This window comes from Acanthopagrus latus, chromosome 18 (assembly GCF_904848185.1).
Source record: "Acanthopagrus latus isolate v.2019 chromosome 18, fAcaLat1.1, whole genome shotgun sequence".
NCBI lineage: Eukaryota > Metazoa > Chordata > Actinopteri > Spariformes > Sparidae > Acanthopagrus > Acanthopagrus latus.
In genome coordinates this window covers 25,835,691-25,858,069 of record NC_051056.1, presented here as the reverse complement: position 1 = coordinate 25,858,069, position 22,379 = coordinate 25,835,691, and the positions used below count along the sequence as shown (strand labels likewise).

Sequence of the window (22,379 nt, the reverse complement as noted above, 5' to 3'; positions counted from 1 at the left end):
GGTTCACTTCTGTTTCCACCCCTCAGCTGACATCCGGACAGGTAACAACAACAGCATCAGGTTGAGAGACTGGAGTGTTTCCTCCTGCAACGTTAGCCCGATTATTATTGTTCCAATACAGTGGATTCAGTTCTACAAAGAGCTGAATAAACAGGTTGTATATCACTTTGGGGTGGTAAAGTAATAACTTACAAACAAATTACTTTTGTGCCATGTAATAAGTAAACCTCTATTTGTGCTTCTTAATGGAGAAATAAGTCAAAAGACTTGTTTTGTGTCTGTGTGCAACTACTCCACTGCTTAAATTGGCCCCCAGGGACACATAAAGTATTTTGAATTGAACTGAATTGATTTGGTTAGATCCAAATTTGGACCTAATAGCAGAGCCAGATGAAAAGTCAAGGGATGACCTGAGTGATTACAGCTCTTTCTGAGGGGTCATTAATGCCAGTGCAGAAATTCATGACAATGCTGCCTCAACAGTTGTTGAGACGTTTTACTCAGGAGCACAGATGTAAACCTCAAGGTGGCGCTGCAGGAGAGGTCAGAGGATCACCAAAGTTTGAGTCATATTTCTCTGGGGCTATCAGTGTGTCTGCATACCGTGACGGCTCCACAGCAGTCCAGACGATGTGTTCATAAACGAGCCGCTGAGAGACTGTCTGTCATGTTCTTTGCAACATAAGCCTGTGATAGTCATTCAGTGTGAATCTTCAGAGAGGATTACCAAGTGCTTTGTGTTAAATGTGCACACTAATACAAAGAAAGCGAGCTAAAAGTGGTTGTTGCAGTTACACCATCACGATGCCACTGGCACCATCAGCGACATACTAAAAGGCAATTTAAATGAGGGACTCATAAATGTTAAAATGTAAAAATAAAAAATAAAAAACTATCCTTCAAGTCAGTAAATGTTTAATTCAAGTTCCTGAAGTGCTTTTTTCTTTAAGGATTCAGAGTCATCAGATGATTCTGGGTCAATACTCGCCTCTAGCTGTAGAATTTTTGTCATATTTAATGAAATGGGGAAAAAAAAATGCTTTAACCAGAAAAAAAAGGGGCCTTAACGTTCCAAAAAAAGGCCCCACAAATGTTTCTTTAATACGGCCACATGCTGCGAGATCCAGCTGAATCATTCATGATCAAATATATGTACACAAACACACACACCACTTCTATGTGTCAATTCATCTCTTCATCTCATCAATCACCATCTATTCATCACGTCCGCCGCGATGAGCGGTCGGTGGCGATAAGCGGTGATTGTTGCAGTGTTTTGTACGGGGCTTCAAAGCGGTCGCTTCACTGCAGCGTTGCCAGCACTTTGATGTGACTCGCCACGTTCCCCGAACAAAACCAACAGCGTCGTCTTGCCTGAGACCAGCGAGAGGCGACCGAAAAATAATAAGACGACAGAATTCAAGCCAGCAGCAGAGAGACACCACGTCTCTGGAGGTGATAATATCTACATCATAATTACATATCAAAACATGTTTATTGAAATCCTGTGATAACTGCTCAGTGACATTATCTATTACTGTGTCAAGGCCGCAAGCAAATACATGAAAACACGGAACGTACCCATTCGTATATCTGCCAAAAAAAAAAAAAAATCCAGGTTAATATGACAGTAATTATAAAAAATATGGTATTTATACTAAAAGACACGCTTGTTAGATTGAAACAGTTTATCTTGGATGTTCTTTATTTCATATTCAAAATAGCCTGATGTCTTCTTTTTTTTTCCTCTGACAACATGTAATTTTTCTGTCAAACGTCCAAACAGAAAAATCCTTGAATCAGTGGTGACCTGCTAAAAAAACAAAACAGAACGCACGCTACATGATGTTTTCTCATTAAACACATCTCTACTCAGAGCAGCCCCTTAATTTATTCATCTTACAGGTTAACTCTCCTTTTGGTTCTGAGTCCGTGTCTGTTTGATTGAAGTTGCCATTATGCTCGCACGGTTAGTGATGATGGAGACGGAGGGTTGAGTGGTTTCAGGCAACTTGGCAAGTAAGTTGAATAATGTTGTGTTTTAAGTTTCCCCTGAGATCTGAATATTTCCTTAGTGCTCTCCCTGAAAACGAACAATGAAATTTGGTTATAATTACAGGGAAATAAGGTCAGTGTTCAAAGATATTACATACTGTAAGAACTGTTTTTGAGTTTTTAAGAGGGTTGCATACTGTACAGAGTGTCTTAGCAGTTGCTGGTTCCAAGAGGAATTTTGTCGAAACCGCTGCTTAAATATTAATAACTCAAAAAAGTTGCAGTCTTTCCAATGTGGAGGCTTTTGCTATACTTGGTATGCAGGAAACAATGTTTTCTTGACCTTAAGTGGCAACAGCAGTATTTGAAACTTGAGACTTTTTTCATATTTTTATATATTTCTTTTTTTCAACCATGGACCAAAATAATTGTTAAACAGACAAACAAACCACTTTTGTTTACAGAAACCGAAAACTTTATAAACAGAAATTCAAGAAATGATCAAACCAAAAACTAACAGTGTTTAATTAGGACTCTATCTCTGCAATGTGCAAGAAAAAAAATAAATTGGTAATGTAATACAGACATTTGAAGGAAAACAAGAGGACGAGCGTTTTCATCCTGTATCAGTTATGTTTGAGTAATTTAGTTTCTCATTTATTCAAAAGCAATTATTCCAGGCCATGGAAATGATTTGTTCCCCCAAAAAACGTATTGTTTTATTGGCAGAAAATTATTAACATACAATTACAAAACAAACAGTACGCTGTGCTAATAACTCATTTATTTGCAAATATCGCCAGCAGTCCCCACTTGTATCTTACACTCGTAAAATGTCTGGTGAAGGAGGACAATATGAATCATCATCATTAAAATCTGGATCTGCTCCAGAAAGGTTCGGTGATGCTGCAGTTCCTTCCTCACCTGCTGAAGTTGTTTTATCTCTGCCTGAAACTTTTCTGCATTTACGTGATTAACATTTCACACTTTTAACTTGCAACATCTTGTTTCTTGAAAATACGTCAAAGAGACACAGAGCAGTTTATAAACCCTAAGCCAAACCTGTAAATCAAATTAGTTTTCATCCTACCTGATATCAGAGGCAGTGATTATCAGCAGGGATTAACAGAAATCACGACATAAGGTTTGAATATAAGCTGAGGTTTGCACATTGGATGCTGCCATGTTAATGGCGAGCACCATCGACACTGTGAACTCTAAGTTTTACAGCAGGTGGAGGAAAAACTGTACATCTGGAGCTGGTTAAGAGTAAAAAGTTGTGTTATCTTAGACACTTTCACACTCTTCTTCCTGTATTACTGGCAGAGCTGCCTCCACCCATCAGCGTAGCTCAGGACGTGGAGACATGACACAGAATGACCCTAAACAAAGCACGAGTAGCGTTTCAGACCTGTACTGTTTACCTCAGCAGTCTATGCCTCATCGGACCAGTCAATTTGCAGAGCCTCTATATGAACAGGGGCACGATCCATGAACCACACAAACAGAGTCTCAGACTGGCAGGACCCAGTCTTTTCCTCCACTGATGGAGCCAGGCAACACTGGGTTAAGCTGTTTTGATATCTCATCCTCCTCACATTGTTGGTGAGCAAGGTCATATGCTGCCAGCTCACTGGCCTGATTGGCATGGAAGGCAGACGGTCTTCTGGGGAGGAATGAGGAGTTCCTGCACATGCACACTTGGCTCATGAACAAGGTGTGGAGCTTAACCACATTCTTTGCTGAGGCTTTAGCAAGAAGAAAGGCCGTTTTGGCAGACGGCCCCTTTGACTAAGGCTTCCCCTCGGGTTCAAAAGGGAGCAGACAAAGCGCTTCTAGCACTCAAAACTTGGCTTCAATACAAATCCCACAGAGGAGCTCATAAGGCTTCTACCACCAAGTCCCCCTTAGAAAACAGATAGGAAGTCTGTGAAACCTTACAGTTTGGTTTCACACTCAACCATGTGGGCCACGATGGTGGCCACATGTACCTTCGAGGGAGAGGCTGATCTATTGCCATCCAGCAGAGAGTGCAGAGACTGCAATACGATTATCAAACTCTCAGGAGCAGATCCAGCCATTTGGAGGCCAAAGGCACAACTAGAGAAAGACTGTGCGTAGACGAAAGGAGGTCGACTTCATATGAGAGCAGGTTCTGGCTCATGGGGATGTACAACTGATCTGAGGCAACAAGCACTTGTAATAAAGAACATCAGGCCAGCAACAGTCTGTCACTCTGTCAGGCTCTAATGCAATCAGAGAGCACTATGGTCTCCTATAGCTCATTGGTAGCATAACCCCATTCAGCTGGTTAGCTAGAAATACAACCACACCTCCACAGTGTGTCACTCTCAATCAGATTTGTAAAAAACATGACTGAATAGCTGAGTGGTTGTTAATTGTTGCTGAGTGAGTGATCATGTTCTTATAAAGCATTAACAAATCATGAAATCTCATTCAGGGTTCTGATGCAAAGGGCCTAGTGTGGGCTCAACCAACAGATGTCGCTTGAGAGATTTCCAGCTATCATTTGTATGTTCCTGTCTGAGCTGGTCTGTTGTAATTGTAACTGTTAATCAGGCTGATATTTGGGATGCCGGCTTGTTTTAGTTCAAACTGATTCTGGATTAAATATATAGAAAAGTGTTCACAGGTCTTGGGGACAACCACAACACCTGTGAAAAAAAGGAGTATAAAGCCTTGTGTGGCTCCAGAGGAAGCTGCGTGCAGTCTGATAAACTGCCTCCTGTGATTTCACTTACTGGCAATATTGCATTGTGGGTAATGTAGTCCACTGGTCTAAAACATTGTTGGACTCATTGTGGATAGTTTAAAAACAATTAACCTAACCGATGAAACAGAATCAGGGACACTGTGCTAAAGTGCTCTCTTGGGAGCCAAAACGTGCATTAAAGTGCCCTCTTTGGTGGCAAAAACGCACACTAAAGTGCCCTCTTGGGAGCCAAAATGTGCGCTAAAGTGCCCTCTTTGGTGGCAAAAACGCACACTAAAGTGCCCTCTTGGGAGCCAAAATGTGCACTAAAGTGCCCTCTTCGGTGGCAAGAACACGCTGTATTTTCGCCCCTGCCCTTCAAAAATTCTGTGCACACCACTGGAGTTGGTTTAAGTTCTGCAGTATGTGTTGGTTAGTCTAGTTTGTGATTAATGGGGTCCGCCGCTCAATTCAGTATCTGATTGACAGTGTAGATTATTAGTAATTATTGATGCGTTAAATCAAAACATGCAGCAACTGTTTGCCTTTTTGAAGACAAATTGTAACTAATTTGCGATAGGCTGTTCAGGTTTTCCATTTCCTCACAGTTGAGGTTCACTTTCTCTGTTCTGTCTTCATCAGGTTATTAACCGGCATTTAAAAAAAATGTCTTAAATAAAGATTTTCCAGAATTTTTCATTGTTTAAGACCAGCTGGCAGCCAGGCTTGCAATACACTGGTGGACACCCTGTCATATTTTGCTCCCAGTGTTTTCAAGACTGCCTGGACTAATAAATGAGACAGTTCAGGCGGCTCACATATTCATAAGATGCACGAAGGCATCCACAACCTAGGAATCAGTTTTGTCCTTGAGACCCGTAACTGCAGCTGCAAACAAAGGCCACAGCACACAGTCTGCATACAAAAAAAATAAAAAATTCAGCTCACTCCACCGGACTTGATGTCATCAGATCATGTTCAAAGTGACGGTGGCAGCACAGACGAAAGGGAGCTTGCATACCCTCGAGGGTTTTATTGCATGTCGTCATCTTTGGTCACACACGATCTTATAAACTCTTGACCTGAATGAGGACAGAGGCGTGATGGATGGTCCCTAGAGGTGAGGAAGAAATAGTCCCGATGTAAAAAATGACTGGGTTACAGCGTGCATACATATGAATCACTCGGATTTCGAGACTGACACTGTGCCTGTGACCACCAACTAGTAATAAATCTACTAATTATTAGTCAAGAACGATTTTCCACAAACCAAGCTTATCATCCATTAAAGATCTTTGTGCGAATGTTTGCACTTGCAGAGACTTAAGTTGCTCTCTTCTGATCATTTGATGATTTATGAAAGCCAAAGGTAAAAAAAAAAATGTCTGGTTTGTTTGTGATGAACTGGTGTCATTATGTTGTCTGATAATGTTCAGCACAGATCACGGGTAATATGCAGTTTTTGGAGCCGATGCCGCAACAATATTAGGTAGTACAAGACTCCAATATTGATATGTCTGCAGGTGTATACACAGTTTTTGTAGCGATCCCTTATATGTTTATCAAACACTTCAATAAGCAAAACATTAGTGATGGAGACAGGATATTTTACAGTTTAACAATAAACTTTATTGTATAAAATGGCATCTATGAAATGAAACTGTAAAGTTTGTCAATCAAAATATAAAAAATCATCGTTGTTCTGCCTTGTGTTCTTTAAAAACAAAACATTTTCACTGTACACACTGATGCTGATATAACTAGATATATAATATGTAATGTTTATGTAACAAATCTCAGATATTTTTTAATGAAAATATTGACTTTATAGAACTACTTAGATATACATTTGTATTCTACGCAGTGTGGATCTACATGTATTTTGAAGTTCACCTCTTGTTGATTTTTTGTGCATTCAGTTAAATGTCAGGTGAGCAGAGGTTACTTCATCTTTCAGCAGGTTGACATAATGTGTCCGCGCCTTCCGAAACCATAATGACGCACAGTTAAAAATGTGTTTTATGATGTGACGTCTCAATGGTTATTAAAGGGCAACTTCACCAATTTTACACATTAAAGTGTGTATACAGCTCTTTTTGATAACTTCTACATACGTGAAAATGTGGAATAAAACCTTTTGTGGATCCAGAGGAAGCTGTATGTGTTCTGATAAATGTCCTCCAGTTATGTCACTCAGTGGCTAAGTTGCATTATGGGTAATGTAGGTGCCAGGTTCTGAAAAGAAAGAAGAATGCGTGGAATAAAAAAAGGCTATATCTGTCCAACAGTGTGATAGGAGTGCAATACCAGACCAGTGGACTGCTGCTCAAAAACCTGCTGCCAAAATTATCCACAATGCAACTTCAATGGAGGCAGTTTATCAGATGACACGTAGCTTCCTCTGGAGCCACACAGGGATATATATATATATATATATATATATATATATATATATATACACACATATATATATATATATATATATATATATATATATATACATATATATATATATATATATATATATATATATATATATATATAAATACGTACGTACGTACGTACCTACGTACATACATACATACATACATACACACACACACACATATATATAGATATATACACATATACACACACACACACACACACACATATATATATAGATATATATATAGTGGAGGGACTTTCATCATCACAGATATAATAACTGACATGTCGTTGACATTGTCACGCTTTAAAAAATGAAAAGTGTTGGTTGCAAACAGGAAACGAGTGGTCTCCTGTGTTAAGAGTCTTATGTCTGTTGATACAGCCAGCGACCCTGACCTTCCTCAGCAGACCTCATCGCTCTATAATAACAGCCTCTGACTTCCTTCTTTGCTTCCATCATTATCATTACAGCCAAGAGAAGGCTTTGACACTTGAACGTAAACATATATCATTTAGGGGGCACTTGTTATAACGACCAACGCTGCTGTTGTTGGTCTCCTTCTTGAGAGGGCAGTCTTTCGATGACAGTGAATGGTGGAGACGCACATCAGCCGTACAATGTTACGTCAGTATGTTGTGGAAATGTGTTGCGCTGTCATTAGCTTATATTTCTCACTTGCACAGTCAAACTGTATTGTCTTTCCTAATGTCTTACGGAACATAGCAGCTCTGCACCTACAGACAATGAGTGATCCCCCAGTAAAGTGGGATTACATCAACATGGAAAAGCTATTACACTAAGTAATAAAATACTCATAATTAGCTGGTTGCCACCTCGGCTGAACCAGCTAGACCCCAAGATACTGTGCCAAGTGTCACAGCAGCGTATAAAATATACATGATATTATACATACAGTATCAACCGATGTGTAGAAAGAAGCAGTAAATGTGCATTCAGGCTTCTACAGCATATGCATATTGCAGTCAGAGATGGGAGTGCGGAAATGTCATTGAATAATATTCCATTAAAAAGTAATGCTGAGTATTGTAATGGAAATGCTTGCAGGCTTTACGTGCCATAGTATAAAGGTTTGAGCAAACCCTGAAGTAGTGTAGGAATGTGTAACAACCCTCAGAAATAATAAATCAAGTAGAATGCTGAAGAAAGGACACCTTCTCATCACACTTCCTTTTCTCTGTTTAAAAGGATGATTCTTCTTCTTTTAAACCTCAGCCTTATTTTCATAGTTTTCACCGCCATGATTGTTTTCATTTCACTGTACAACAGCACACGAAGCCGCGGGGGGGCCCGCTCTCCAGTACACACCCGCAGGGTCAGTGCACACGCTCTGGACGAGACAACCCCCCCAAAAGGCTATTAAAACAAACCCTTTACAGCAGATTCAAGGCTGATCTGACTGCAGTGAGTGAGACTGCGAGAGCATCTCCAACACATCAGGGAAGACACTTCCTTTACTTTTGTTAAACTAAGGTTGCTGTGTGTTTTTACCGTCGAACACTGAGGATGCCAACCCTTAATTCCTGAAATGTTCTTGTTTACATCCTGCCACTTCAGCACAGCTACGTAGATGTTTCCTCGTGTGTTGTTTTTCTAGTCTCTGTCATCTTTGAGACTGATTCGATTAAGCGAAATTACAGACTTCTTCTGAGTGTCGGTAGTGTGTAAAGCACGGTGTAGGTGCTGTCATTAACTTAGCTGTATCTTTTTTTTGTTTGCGCTGTCAGACGACCGCCACAGCCGGCTGATGGAGGACCCATTGTCGGATAATCTAATTTACGGCGGAGGGAGGTGATGTTCACATTGTCTGCAAATGAAAGTTTGTGCTCATTTTGTGAACCGTTTCCATTACAGTAAAGTCTGACTGCTTTTCATTTCCAAACAGCAGAGGAAAACACTCAAGAGACGTCTTTCCGCCTATTAGACTGTCTCCGTTACACCGAGAGATTGAAGAGTAATGACAATTTAGGAAACGAAAGTGAGGATGCCTCCGTCATAATCTTTTATCGTTTGTGGTACTGGATGGCTTCACTTTGGCCAAATGAGAATATTTAAGCACTCTTTGGTTGCTAATACTTTAGTCTGAACCTCATTGAAATGTGTTATTTTCCCACAGTGAGTCAACACGAGACATTTCTAAAAAAAAGTATCAAATACATCACAGGAATTTGTTCATAGTGTGAGACAGAATAATGCCATGGAATATTACTTCATGTATTTATTGGACACCAAAGTGCACTTTTCTTTTTTAAGTCACAGTTGACTGTTTTTGACTGGAACATTCTTCAAAACTGTACTTTTGTCTGTAAAAGGACAAATGTACCTTATACTTTTAGATATTTTTGTTAACGATTCAGAATTCTGTTATTACCAAAGTGGACAGACCATAAATATTTATCTTCCTTTCAATGAAACATTTTAAAGGTCAAAAGTGTGTAGTCTTGTGGCATGAAAAGGTATATTTAAAAGATTCTTCTGTATCACGTTCTAGACAAAGCGAGGCTTAAAAATGTGCTGCTGTCAATCACTTTATTCACAACAGTTTTGGTCACTTATAGAAACTGTTGTTCAGTCTGTATAATTTGCCCAATATGGGCCTATAAAATACATAAAACTTTGTACAAAGGGCAGTGCAGGTTCACATCAGACAGGCTTCGCACTTTCACAAACTGAATCTCGTCTCAAAATGATCTCACTACAGAACCAGCTGTGATGGAAACAGAGGGTAAAGAACTCGTTTCTGTTGGCTGCTCTGGCGCTCTCAGCTCCGGCGCTGAGAAGTTGGCTAAACTACTTTCGAACCAGCTGCTGGTTCAACCTTCTTCTGCCGCCGTCCACTGTGATTGACTCTTCGGCTGACAGCCCTGTCAGCAGCCAGGCAGGGGAGATGCTCTGCGGTGCGTTAACTGAACTATGACGAGGAGGTCTACTTTTGATTTCTCTGACTGTGCGGACGAGTGATGTTTTCACATCACAGATGATGATGAAAGACTCTAAAACACGAGTCTCAGGGTAGAACATGAGACTCGCGGTGGTTGTTACAGGAGTTTAGTGCAGGGCGGCTGATCTGATCTGTGCTGAACTTTACTGTAACTAGAAAATGTTTCTCCTAATCATGCGTGTGGTGTATTGAAGAAAAAACATCAGTAACAAGAAAGGCACTCAGTAGAGCGTATACCTCTGCTAAGGCCCGATAGTCCCCCGTAATTCAATCACACTAACCGCTACAGGTGCAGCCGCTGCTCAAACTCCTTGAAAACCTTGTCTTGGGCAAAACTGCCCATGCACATGCACAACAGACTTCTGTATGCCTCGCGCTGAAAAAGTTGAAATCATTTCAACCTCTAAAAAAAGCACTTTAAAGACAAAAAATGAAGCAGGGCACAAGACAGAATGCACACAGCCGTCTGGTTGCTGTTTTTAGCTGTTGCGTTAAATAATGTGCAGAACATTTTTTGCAGAATATCATGATGTTACCGTGCACTGTTATGATCCCAGTTTTTCATTTTATTTTGAAAATCTGTTCCTTTTCCTCACCTGTCCTCTTCCTGCGTCACTCCACCTGTAGCTGATGTCTGTATATCGTCTTTGTTCTCCCTCATGTCTTCCCCCATGATGGCAGCCTGTGTCTCCTCCTGTATCTCCCCTGTTGAAATGTTTCTGATTTTTGATCCTTCAGTTTTCATTGATTTTGGACTTTGCTTTTGTTGCTGAGTGGACTCACTCTTGGTTTGTTCTGGAGCTCTTGGTGTATGTATCTTTCAGCTTTGTTTAAATAAAGCTTGCCTTGTGTTGCCCTATCCTGCCTCCTGTGTGCTGCCTGCATTTGGGTCTGAACCTTGTTTGCCAATTTATTACAGTAACAACATTTCATCCATCCTACTCGAGATGTTATTATTTCTTCTTCTTATTTTTGTCGTTTGGCTTTTACTGACAGAACAGCTGAAGACATGACAGGAAACAGGTTGAGAGAGAGGGGGAGTGACTCGAACCCGGGGCGGCTGCAGCGACGACACAGCCTCTGTACATTAGACGCCCACTCTACTCATTGAGCTAAACGGTGCTGCGATCCTATTTGACATTTGTGTAGAATTCTTAAATTATGGCTTAAAATGTGTTCAAGGTCACGATGACCTTGACCTCTGACATTGGCCACCAAACTCTGGTTGGTTCACCTTTGAGTTGTAGACATTTTTTGTAATGAATTTGAAGAAATTCCCTTAACATGTTCCTGAGATATCTTTTTTACAACACTGGGGCGCCACCAGCATCTGTGTCAACTTGTACTCGCTCAGAGACACCAGGGTCAGGGCAACTAAATAACTCAATAAGCTTGATATCTTAAATCAACATCTGCGCATCACTCCCCGAGAAAATGAACGAAACGGACAGAGAGACATCAGACTTCATCGGCAGAAGGTCATGATGTCAAGTATTTATAAAAACTAAAAATATCCACAGATCAGAAAAAGCGAGCACCTGCCGACACCAAAGTGCCAACTCTGACTCCACTCTGAACATCCTGATTTAGCTGCAGCCTTACCTAATGAATAATAATCAACCTCTGATCAATTGTTTAACAATTATTCATAGCAGGGCCTGTGCACCCTCGCACATGCAGTATGTGTATAAACAGAGCTGTCGTAGCTCACACTCAATCTTAAGTGGCATCTAATGAATTGGTCCCAGAGCCTGTCACAAGATGGTTAGGTGAATATATCTGAGTGCACGGGTGATACACAGTCATGAAATTAACCATGTATTCCACACGTTACATTTCCCTGCTTGTCTTTGGGAATAAGAAGGTATAACTTTTTTTTTTTTTTTTTTGACGAAATGAGTTGACATGGATAGAAAAGCAAAGTAAGTCCACAAAGTGCGGCTCATTTTTTTAATATATGTATAACTAACAAGAGAAAACATGCTGGGTGAATTTTCCCTCTGCTGCTTCACTGAGTCATGTACCATGAAGCTGCATACGTTTAAAAAAAACTACTGCAACTACTCGGGTAGAAGGGTCGTCACAAGATATTAGTTCTCGTGCCTGACTCCTCTGCTTCTCTTAACATTTCTCTCCAAGGACTAAATCCTTTTGGCTTGGTCTAATTTATTACTGTACTAACTCTGTCCCGGTACATCACAGAGACGAGGGTTTTATTTTTTATTTTCCCTGCATTTTTTTTTAAAAAAAAGGAGCCGTGAAGCGGCGTGGCAGAGCCCTTTATGAAACCGGCAGAGGTGACATGTTCTTCCTGGAGCAGAGAGGGAGATTTCTCAAGTTGGCTGTGAGCGTTCGCCACATTATAACTCTATAATGTATGCTAAGCTGTGTCTTTATGAAGGCGGTATTAATGGGTGGGGTCGGTGTAACTGCCTTAAACAAGGGATTAGCCTGTCGCTGATGAGTCGGGCTCTATGATGGGATTATTTACATTGCTCTGGTGGCAGGGCGCAGGTGTCATTAGAAATACAAATCCCCTAATAAATTTCTGAAATGGGGAGGGGGGGTTTCTGAAGTAAAGGGGAGTGGATCGCGGAGAGCAGTGCCTGGAACAATGCTGGTGTCATCTGCAGTCGCACAGAATTTGTAATGTTAATCTGGCCGTGTTATGAAGTTGAGAGTTAAAAAGTTTTGCTTCACTTTGTCAGCAGAGTGTTTCTTGATTGGTTCGAAGAGTGAAGTAACAATGTTCTAATCAGAGGGAATAATAGCCTCGGCTTCAGACGCTGCGAGTGTCTGAGGCACCTGAGTTACAAACACTCGCTGGGTAAATACGGTAATCCGATCACAGGACCCCGAGTTCTTTCCCTGCTCTCATAATTCCCTGCTTTTAGCCAGGCGCTGGCTTAGCATCACCTCCCTTGGTAAATGCATATATTAGCATTGCTTTAATCCTTAACAGAGGGGTGATGATAACACATGGACACTTTACAGTGAGTGCACTCATCCCTTTCTGAAGATTAAGCATCATTGCTTTGACTAATTATTTCCTGTCCATCCAGTAATTAGATATAATTGGGCAACCTTTATGAGATAAGCATATTTATTGGTTGCATTATCGGCTCATATTGCAACAATTAATTCATCTGTTGCCACTGTTCTCAGCTGAAGGCGCCGGATGTTTCATTACGCTGTTTTAACGTCACACTTGAAACAGTTTAAAGGGTTTTTTTTTTTATTATTATTATTTGTTATGTACATAATAAACACTGAACTGAGGAATAAATGTCCCGCTTTACTCGGAGTTAAATCAGCTGTGATCAGTATTTGCTCACACAAATAGGGCTGCACAGCGTACCGTCATCGCAATGTGAGCGTTAGCAGCACAAGACGTGCAATGTCAAGCAAGGCAAATCAACCTGAGCTCGTCCTGGATGGTTCTTGGATACATCAACCACCAATCACCATCATTCATGATCAATTTACCAAAATGGGCCTACTCGTGAAATGCTCTCCTTTACATAATCACCCCAATCATGCTAAAATGATTATGTCTAAAAACCCAGAGCTGTTAGAGTTGTCTGGTGAAAATCCCTGTAGTTTTTCATGGAAAAACCGAAAAGTGCCAAGAAGAAAATGCCAATCACAATTTTCTAGAATCCAAAGACATGTCAGGTTAAACGACTCTCTGGGGCTGTAATTTCTTTGTTGATTAATCAATTAGTCGACAGAAAGAAAAATGAATTCCCTACAATTGTGATGATCAATTCATTTATTTCAGTCAATTTTCAAGGAGAAATGCAAAATATTTTCTGGCTCCAGCCTCATAAATGTGAGGATTTGCTGTTTTTCTTTGTTATTTACGGGTTTTTGAGATGAAAGAAGCAGTTTGAAGACGTGATTTGAGGCTCTGAGGAATTTAACAATAAAAAACAAAAATGAAAAAAACAAATGAATCAATAATTGTCGGTTGCAGCTTTGTCTTGTCAGACCAAACAGACCAAAGCACAAAGCAACACAATGTCACACTGCAGCATCTCGATTTAGCAAATCTCTGCTGATTAATCAATGTCAAAACAGTTGCAGGTTAATTTTCTGTCAAACTAATCATTTCAGTTCAACATATGTGTAACATATATTCTGTTAATCTCTACAGACCATGACTGTATTATCTAAGGGCTGATTACAGGCCCGGGTCTTCAGGCATTCAGTGGAGTGTTTCTTTACTTGTAAATTTATAGTTACAGAAAAATAACAAAAAAGGTTTTTAGCAAAATTCTGCAGAGAAATCAGCTTCCGTCAGATTCCTTGTGGGCCTGTTATCAGGGTATTAAATGCACACTTTGTTATTTTCTCTGCCAGATATCTCTCTATCATTTTTTAAATTTTTATGTACATACAGTGTGACCAGCTTTCATTACAGCTGCTTACAGTCACCACAGGATTGCATGGTGAAGGCTTAGGGACAAGATGGTGCCTTTGCCTCACGTATCCAATGTAGCAGTTTCACGCTGACATTAAGTGTTCTTAGTTTGCTCTCAAGGAAAGCACAGCTTATTAAAACTGCGAGTAAGTAAACGGTTATGGCATGCAGAAAATCATCAAGGAGAGAAAAAAGTTTATTTGGAGAAAAAGGAAAAGATGCCGGATTCAACGGGAGTCAAGATTTCCACTAGCAGCTCAGGGCTCTTGTTGTCTTTCTGCTCGAGGTTATGCTGCGTTTCTTCACTGCTCGCAGACGGAATGGGGCTCATAACTCAGAAAGACACAGTGGGAAAATAAATACTCTTCACAAGGGTGAATGGTACCTCATGTACTGTGGAAAATAGAAGGTGGGGATCAGGGTGTTTGGCAGGTAATTTAGCACTTTGTATACAGTGTCAAACTTCACTGCGAGAATAGCTCAGATGTCAGTGTTGTGAGGGTTTTTCCCCCCTCGCAGTTCATGTTTTATTAACTTCAACACTGCGGATTTGGGACATTTTTTGTCTTTTTTTTTTTTCTCACAAGCTGATTCAGATCAAGCCCTCACTGATCACAGCGACTAAGTCACCCGTTTGAGTCCCGATGATCCGACTGTGCTGGGGAATCCTGCCGACTCAGCTCAAAGGTCGTTCAGAATTTCAGACCCGCGCTTCAGAGTACAGATGTAATTTCTCCTTTTTTTCATGGTTTTAACCAAATTAGCCTCAAAAGCTTGTATTAATCAAATGTCCACTGACTGCTTATGCAAATGGGGAGTTTAATTAAGCTCTACTGTGATAAGTGGGACAACCGTCTAATTAATCAAAACTGACAGAGGCTCTTACATGTTCCATGCAAATAATGGGTGGTACAAGTTGACGTGTCTCACAGAGTTCTCAATTAATGCGTAATGTTTGCTGTTTGACTGTGAATGACCAGGAAACATTTGTGGCAAAAAATATGATGAAACCTGCATTGACATTTTTATGGATCATAAAATTGCAGAGATAACAGTAATATGATACTATTCATATCATAGTAATTATCGCAAAATATCTGCAGACTAATCAGCATTAAATCTCATTTCAAAAATGAAAACGGCAGTGAAATCATAAAGAACCGAGAAATCTGTGCACGGCCATGTAACCGTATGCCAGACAGTCAAACCGGGAGATGTTTACCTTACATACGCTCACCCGACACATACATGAAATCCCTAATGGTGTATTTTTGCACAAAGTGGGCTGGAGGCGAGGATCAGACAGGAATAGCTACTTTTCACACACAAATAGTCTCATGGAGATCATTTTCAAATCTCTGTAGTCATCTATTCGCCCATTACAATAAGAGAAGCGGAGGGGAATCGTTCTGTGCAGTGAGACTATGAAAGAGATGGTTCCTGTTATTTATGTGAATGAAATCACACCTGCGAAGAGATAAAATGCCAGAACTGGAAAATCAGCCATGCAGCACTCTGGTCAAATCGACAAAGTGTGTATTCAGCAGACGCAACAAACGTGTTGCGGCTTCACAGCCTTTTTCCGCAGCTCAGCAGCGGCTGGAGGAGCGAGCTCGCTGTGGATGGTCGCTGTTATTGTGTTTTCGTTCGCAGGCGTTTTAATTCTTGTTCATCATCATACGTTTCTGATTTGTGTTCAGAATATCTGTAAAATGTTCTTGTATGAATGGATATTGTGTGACAGGCTGTTGTCTCAGCTCGAGCCAGTCTTCTGATATTACAGCTTTAATAGCATTTAGATTTGTTTTAAAACAGGTGGGCTGGTTATTGTAACGCGTGCACCTGCAGGCAAATCTTGGAGTTAAACCGAGCACGTCTTATCATGCAACACAGATTTATTCATTTGTTGGGGAAGTTGTATTTTTTATTATCACAGTGATAAAATGTAATAAATTGTTTGTTTCAATATAATGGCGGCACAATGACATAATAAAAGAAACACAAAGGAAATCTATATTTGTTTGCTTCAGATGGCAAAAAAAATATAGCATATAAAAAGAATAAATTAGAAATATCACTTTGTTGTCGCACGACGCCTCCGCCAAGCAGTCAAGGAAAAGATCACATCCAGGTGTTTCCAGACTCATAATATATGTAGTCAAGACTTTGACTTCATAAAAAGATATTAAATAAAATGGTAAATGGACTTGCATTTATATAGCCCATTTCTAGCCTACCAATTACCCAAAGTGCTTTACAACACTTCATGTAATTCATGCCCAGATGGCAGAGGCCGCCATGCAAGGTGCCAACTGCTCATCAGGAGCGATACAGCGCTTCCTGTCCCGAGCGCCCAAACAATGTTTCTCTGCTCGGCCACACACGCTGGAAGAAGTGGGAAGTAACAGAGTACCAAATCTTTGTTACTGTTAAAGTTTGGCAAACAAGGTCGAGGACCCAGTTGCAGACAACACACAGCAGAACAAAAGCCAAATGATACAACAAAGCAAGAAATCGAGAAAAAAACAAAAAAGAGTAGCAGAAAGACAAAGTTGCAGTGGAAGAGCTTGAAGTGCAAACAAAAGCAAAGTTCAAATAAATGAAGACGCAAGGAACAAAAATCTGAAACATACCAATGGGCAGACACTAGGAGGAGACACTGGAAAGGACACGCCTGGGAAACAAAAGGTGGAATCACGGGGGAGGATGGACAAACTGACAAAGACACGAAAAGACATTACACACGCACACACACACTAATGAGGGGATCAGGTACAGGTGGAGTGAGGTGGGAAAAGGACAGGTGTGGGAAGAAACTGAAAAACAGATTTCAACCCATCAGTATCTGCAGCCTTCTGCTTGTATTTTCTTACCTTCTCTATTTTTTTGCCGTGCTCCGGACACTCTACAAACTCCACCATTTTACTTTCTGGTCCATTTAATCCTCCTCCTCCAACCTTTAAGTTTAATAGTCTTTGAATTACATTAATATGATGCTTCAGTTAGCTTTGCACAGAAGTGGCCTGTAGAAAAGTCCTTCAGAGGGAAACCTTTTACAAATCTTCACAGCCTTTACTTTCTTACTTTTACTTCTTCTTCTACATGTTTTTGTACACAAGTATTTGTACTTCTACTCAAGCAAAGAATGTGTGTACTTTTGCCGCCTCTGTACATCCAGCATGGGACAATATGGAAAACTGATGTTACATATGAAACTTAACAATATTGATACAACAATATTATACATGCAAAGTGAATTCATGTTGTCCGTGTGTTTCCAACATGAGTTCTGTCTTGTGATATTATGAGTTTGCAGAATATGAATGGATCTATTCCTGCACTGAATATAGCATCATGTAGAAGAAATACTGTGTCAGAGCTTGGTGTTTAACTCATTCTCATCTGCACTAGACAAGTGACTGATTTACAGTTGCTACATCGACGTCATAAACATATGTGTATGGCCTTGAAGAAGGAAATTCAACACAATCAACTTAATGAACAGTAGCGTTGTAACTTCATCCTGTTACACGTTTGTGTGAATTGTTGTCATAATTAACTTGTATATGAACTTTATGGCCGAAATGTGTTTTGAGACGTCACAGTGGACTCGACCTTTGACCTGTGTTTGCCAAAGTCCAGGTAGATATATGATCAATCCCTTTCTTGAGAATGGGATGAACAGACTGATGCATGGACAACCTGAAAACACAATGCTTCTGTAAGAGAGGCCTAATAACAAACTACAGTATCTCCCGATTCACCTCGATCAAGCAAGCCAGGTCATTTTTAGATGAGAGTCACACAAGACAAGCCTGTGACGGACCACAAGAGAACCGCTGAACTGTGGTCCTGTCAAGTTCTATAAAAGCTGCGGCGTGAGAAAAGATGAGGGCGGGATGGGTTCAAACAGAGCACAGAGGGAGCCAGCACCACAGTCCCAATATATCTGATTAGACTACATTTCAACCATACGAGTTAATTGTGTCACTGCACCAATTCACTGAACACAAAACAGTCCAACTAAGTACATGACTACACGTGTGATGTGAAATTCAACCTCTCTGTGGGCTGACGAGTGTGAGGGTCAGTTTGTAAATAGCACTCAAGATCAGTTAACATCTGCTAATGTGTGGAGGCACCTAATGGATGAAAAACAACAGAAACAACACCAGTGCTGCTCCGCGGGTTCACAGTTATTTTGAAAACCTGCTCACGGCTGCAATTCCAGTTTCATACTTCCTGCAGTTGATTCAGACATATAGAGCATTGGTAAGACTACAGGTCAATCCAGAAACACTGAGGCCACGCCCCCAAATACAATATTTCCTGTATAAAATGGAAAACATTGAAGTCAAGTACCTCAAAATTTGTGAGGATCTGATCTGTGTGACTGATTTAGCTGTGTTGTGCTTTCCATGTGCAAAATATTAAAAAGGTAACAACACATGATTTTAAATCTCAAGTTTACAGTAATACACGAGATGTTTGGTGGAGGCGTTCCTCATTGAGCCTTCGGATAACGTCATTTAACTAAAGTTGGCAGATTGCTCACGTGTCTGCAAATCTGTATGTCGGGCCAATGACCGTGAGTTTAGTGTTGGGAGGCAGATGCTCTCACAAGGTGATACTCTGCGTCTGCAAACCCTTTGGCAGTCCGCCCGATGTGTTGCTGTGTATAATCAAGGTACAAGGGCCCAGACAAGGATTTGTGTTATATCTTATGATCTGTTTTCAATATGACCATTAAAAAAGTGTTCAAATGCATGTGTGTGTGTGTGGGTGTGTGTGTGTGGGTGTGGGTGTGTCTGTGTCTGTAGACTGTAGACCACCAATTACCCTTCAAACAAGAATTAAAGGAAGAGAATTCAGTGCAGTTTATTTGAAAGAGCTTTTGACTGCAGCTTCAGCTCTTGATGAGGATCGGCAAGAAAAGATGGATCTCTTCAAAATGCGGCAACTGGAGATAATGTTGCACTGATAAAACGAGCAAACACAATTTGAGAGCCAGGAAAGTGCAAAGACTGAGTACAAAAAAGGAAACTTTTTTTGGCCTTGTAATAAGAATTTTTTTTTTTTTTTTGTATGTACAATAGCAATAACCAGCTGAATTCAAACCACTTAAAGGAAAACCAGTTTCCATGTCTCAGGCTGAAAAGGTGGCTCTTAAAGTTTTCAACTGTTTTGAAGGACGGCGGCAAAACAATATTTACTTACAATAGAAACTTCTCAATCCAGTCCTGCAGCAGCAAATGACTGTGCCAGAATATGACAAAATAAATACACAGCTTTTACTTTTCAAAAAGTATCTCATCAGTCTATAACCTGCAACTACTTCGAATAAAAATTATTCTCTTTAGCCGTTTCTTTAAGCAAAAACCAGTACACAAAAACAAACCGTCTAACATTATCTGACTCCAGCTCCTCTGATGTGAAGATTTTTATTTTTCGGTTTCATATCGTCGTAAACTGATTATCTTTGGCACAGCAACCTACACCGATTAATAACCCGATGAATCGATTAATAATAACAACAAGATCATAAGTCCTGATTCCATGCACAATAATACTGTATTTACACTTTCGCTTTTCTTACATAACTTCTTGACACTTTCTTATCAAAACTTGGAATTTAACTCTGTGCTCCTTCTTATGTAACTATGCTGAATATTTTTAGTATACGTCCTGCAGAGGCCTGTCTGGCGACTCATCAATCGACAGCCTGTACAGTAAGAGACCTGCACAGCCCGTCTGTAAAAATCTATGAGTGGACTCACCCGGTCACATGTCTGGTCCATAAACAGCGACTGTGGCAGAAGACGCTACGATATTATCCAAAGTTATTTAGCTTATGTAAAGCTTCATGTAGTCAGATAGATAGATAGATAGATAGATAGATAGATAGATAGATAGATAGATAGATAGATAGATAGATAGATAGATAGATAGATAGATAGATAGATAGATAGATAGATAGGTAGACAGAGTAGCACATGTGCTCAGCAGACCTTTCATTCTGTGATAAGTCGGTGTGCAGTTGTACATAACAACCGTCTTTTCTTGCGAGGGGAGACGGGCACACTCAAAGTCTCATGAATTTGTCTTTCCCCTCCTCTGCTCTTCACTCTTCCTTGATATTGTATCTGTGCAGGCAGTTGCCATAGAAACATAACTTTATTATCCAACTATCCTTTACTACCATGTGGGAAATATCTTCGTCCACTTACATTCCAATTATGTTTGTGTGAATACTAAGATGGCTCTTGAATAACTACAAGGTGTCAGGGAGCAATATCACGACTTCTCATAACACCACAAAATAAAAAAATAAAGGCGCGTAATGTGTCCGTGTTTAGCTTATGGAGAGACGTCTGGATCGCCTTCTCATTTTCCCAGGTAAGTTTGTCATTTGGACCTCACTGTACTTGTCTTACTTTGTAATTTGATCAAGCTCCCCCGCCCCTTTTTTTTTTTTTCCAATGCACATGAGAGACTAGGTGGTTCAGCTGGCTGCTCGCTGCAACACCTGTAGTAACAAATGGGCAAGTGTGAATAAACAACCTTAAGGTAACACCACGAAACGCACTGGTGAAAATTTGACGGTCTGAATCAACAGCTATGAGAGCATAAACAGAGAGACTGCTATCTACTGAGTATGGTGGCCCCTAAGGACAAAACACTTGCCGTGTTGAAAAAAGCACAAACAGCAACAGGAATGTGGTCCAAAATCGAGAAATGCTGTAAAAATATCCAAAACACAAACATGCAGAAAAACTCAGAAAGAAAGCGTGCAGGAGAGGGAGTGATGGACCGAGTTTGACCTAGAGCAGAAAAAAAAAGTTTTCCGGTATGAAGAAACAAGACCAGAACCAAGAGAGAGAAGCCAGAGGTACACGGACGTCCCGAGAGGGTAGCAGAAAGAAATACTTCTGAAAATTCAACATCTGCTGCCATGTTCTCTCCAGGCAGCGCTGCTCGACTGTTTCACCATCGAATTACTACCACGATGTGAATGTGATGATAACATTTCATTCCTACAGACTACAGAAGAAATCTCCCCAAAAAAGAAAAGGTGCACCGTCTCAGAGCGCCGAGGAATGTGGGGGAAGATCTCTGTGCCACATTCGCGGCAGGTGTGTGTCGAAGTCCAAACACTTTCATTGGAAATTGATGGCTCAGCGAGAGACAGGCTAGCTTTTGATCAAAGCGCGGCAGCTGACATCTCAACATATGCCGGATGAATTATTGAAAATACAAGTGACCCCTTGTGAGGAAATAAATTGCTGCTCCTCCTGCATCCGCATATGCAATATGTCAGCTCTGGAGGCAAAGTGGAGGTTATTTTTTATTAGCTTAAATCAGAATGGCAGCCTGTCACTCCGAACGGATGGGCCATGGAAGGCTGAGGCTTGGCTATACATCTGTGGAAGCTGGCTACCGTTCACTTACTGAGGGCAGGGAAGCATTTCAGCAGAGATCATTAATGTTGCATAGGGTGATCAAACACATTTGTATTAGAGATGGAACTGGAGAAATTTAAATTATTTAAAACAGAGTTGATTCAATTAGGATTTTAATTGGTAAACTTCCTCGATGAAACTATAACTGAGATTGCAATTTGTGTTATAAAATGCTTTTTTAAATCGCAGAGTTTTTAATAAAGACACAGAACGAACTGATTCGAGCTGACGTTAATTAATAAAGAATAGACGGCCTTGGTTTGATAAACATTTTCATCATTCATGAAGACCCACTCATTTCTCAATCACGTTTTTCCACTGAGATTGTATATCATTTCACATGTGCAGCGGCAAATATATCAATCACAAGCTACACACGGTGACGCTCATTACAGTTT

At 40.4% G+C, this 22,379-nt stretch overlaps 1 long non-coding RNA gene across 10 annotated transcripts in view; it reads right to left on the bottom strand.

The window, feature by feature from the left end:
* The window catches only part of LOC119006951, a 108,461-nt gene that overhangs the window by 48,866 nt on the left and 37,216 nt on the right, over positions 1-22,379 (bottom strand). The window contains exons 3-4 of one of the 10 annotated variants that reach the window (XR_005070958.1): positions 1,904-2,083; positions 1,671-1,813 (exon numbers count right to left, since the gene is read on the bottom strand). The exons of 7 other annotated variants lie outside the window; for them this stretch is intronic. This is a non-coding gene — a long non-coding RNA (uncharacterized LOC119006951). Of the gene's footprint in view, positions 1-1,667; positions 2,084-2,685; positions 5,823-22,379 lie in introns of those variants that run through there. 2 more of the 10 variants (XR_005070957.1, XR_005070959.1) reach the window with 2 other exon arrangements.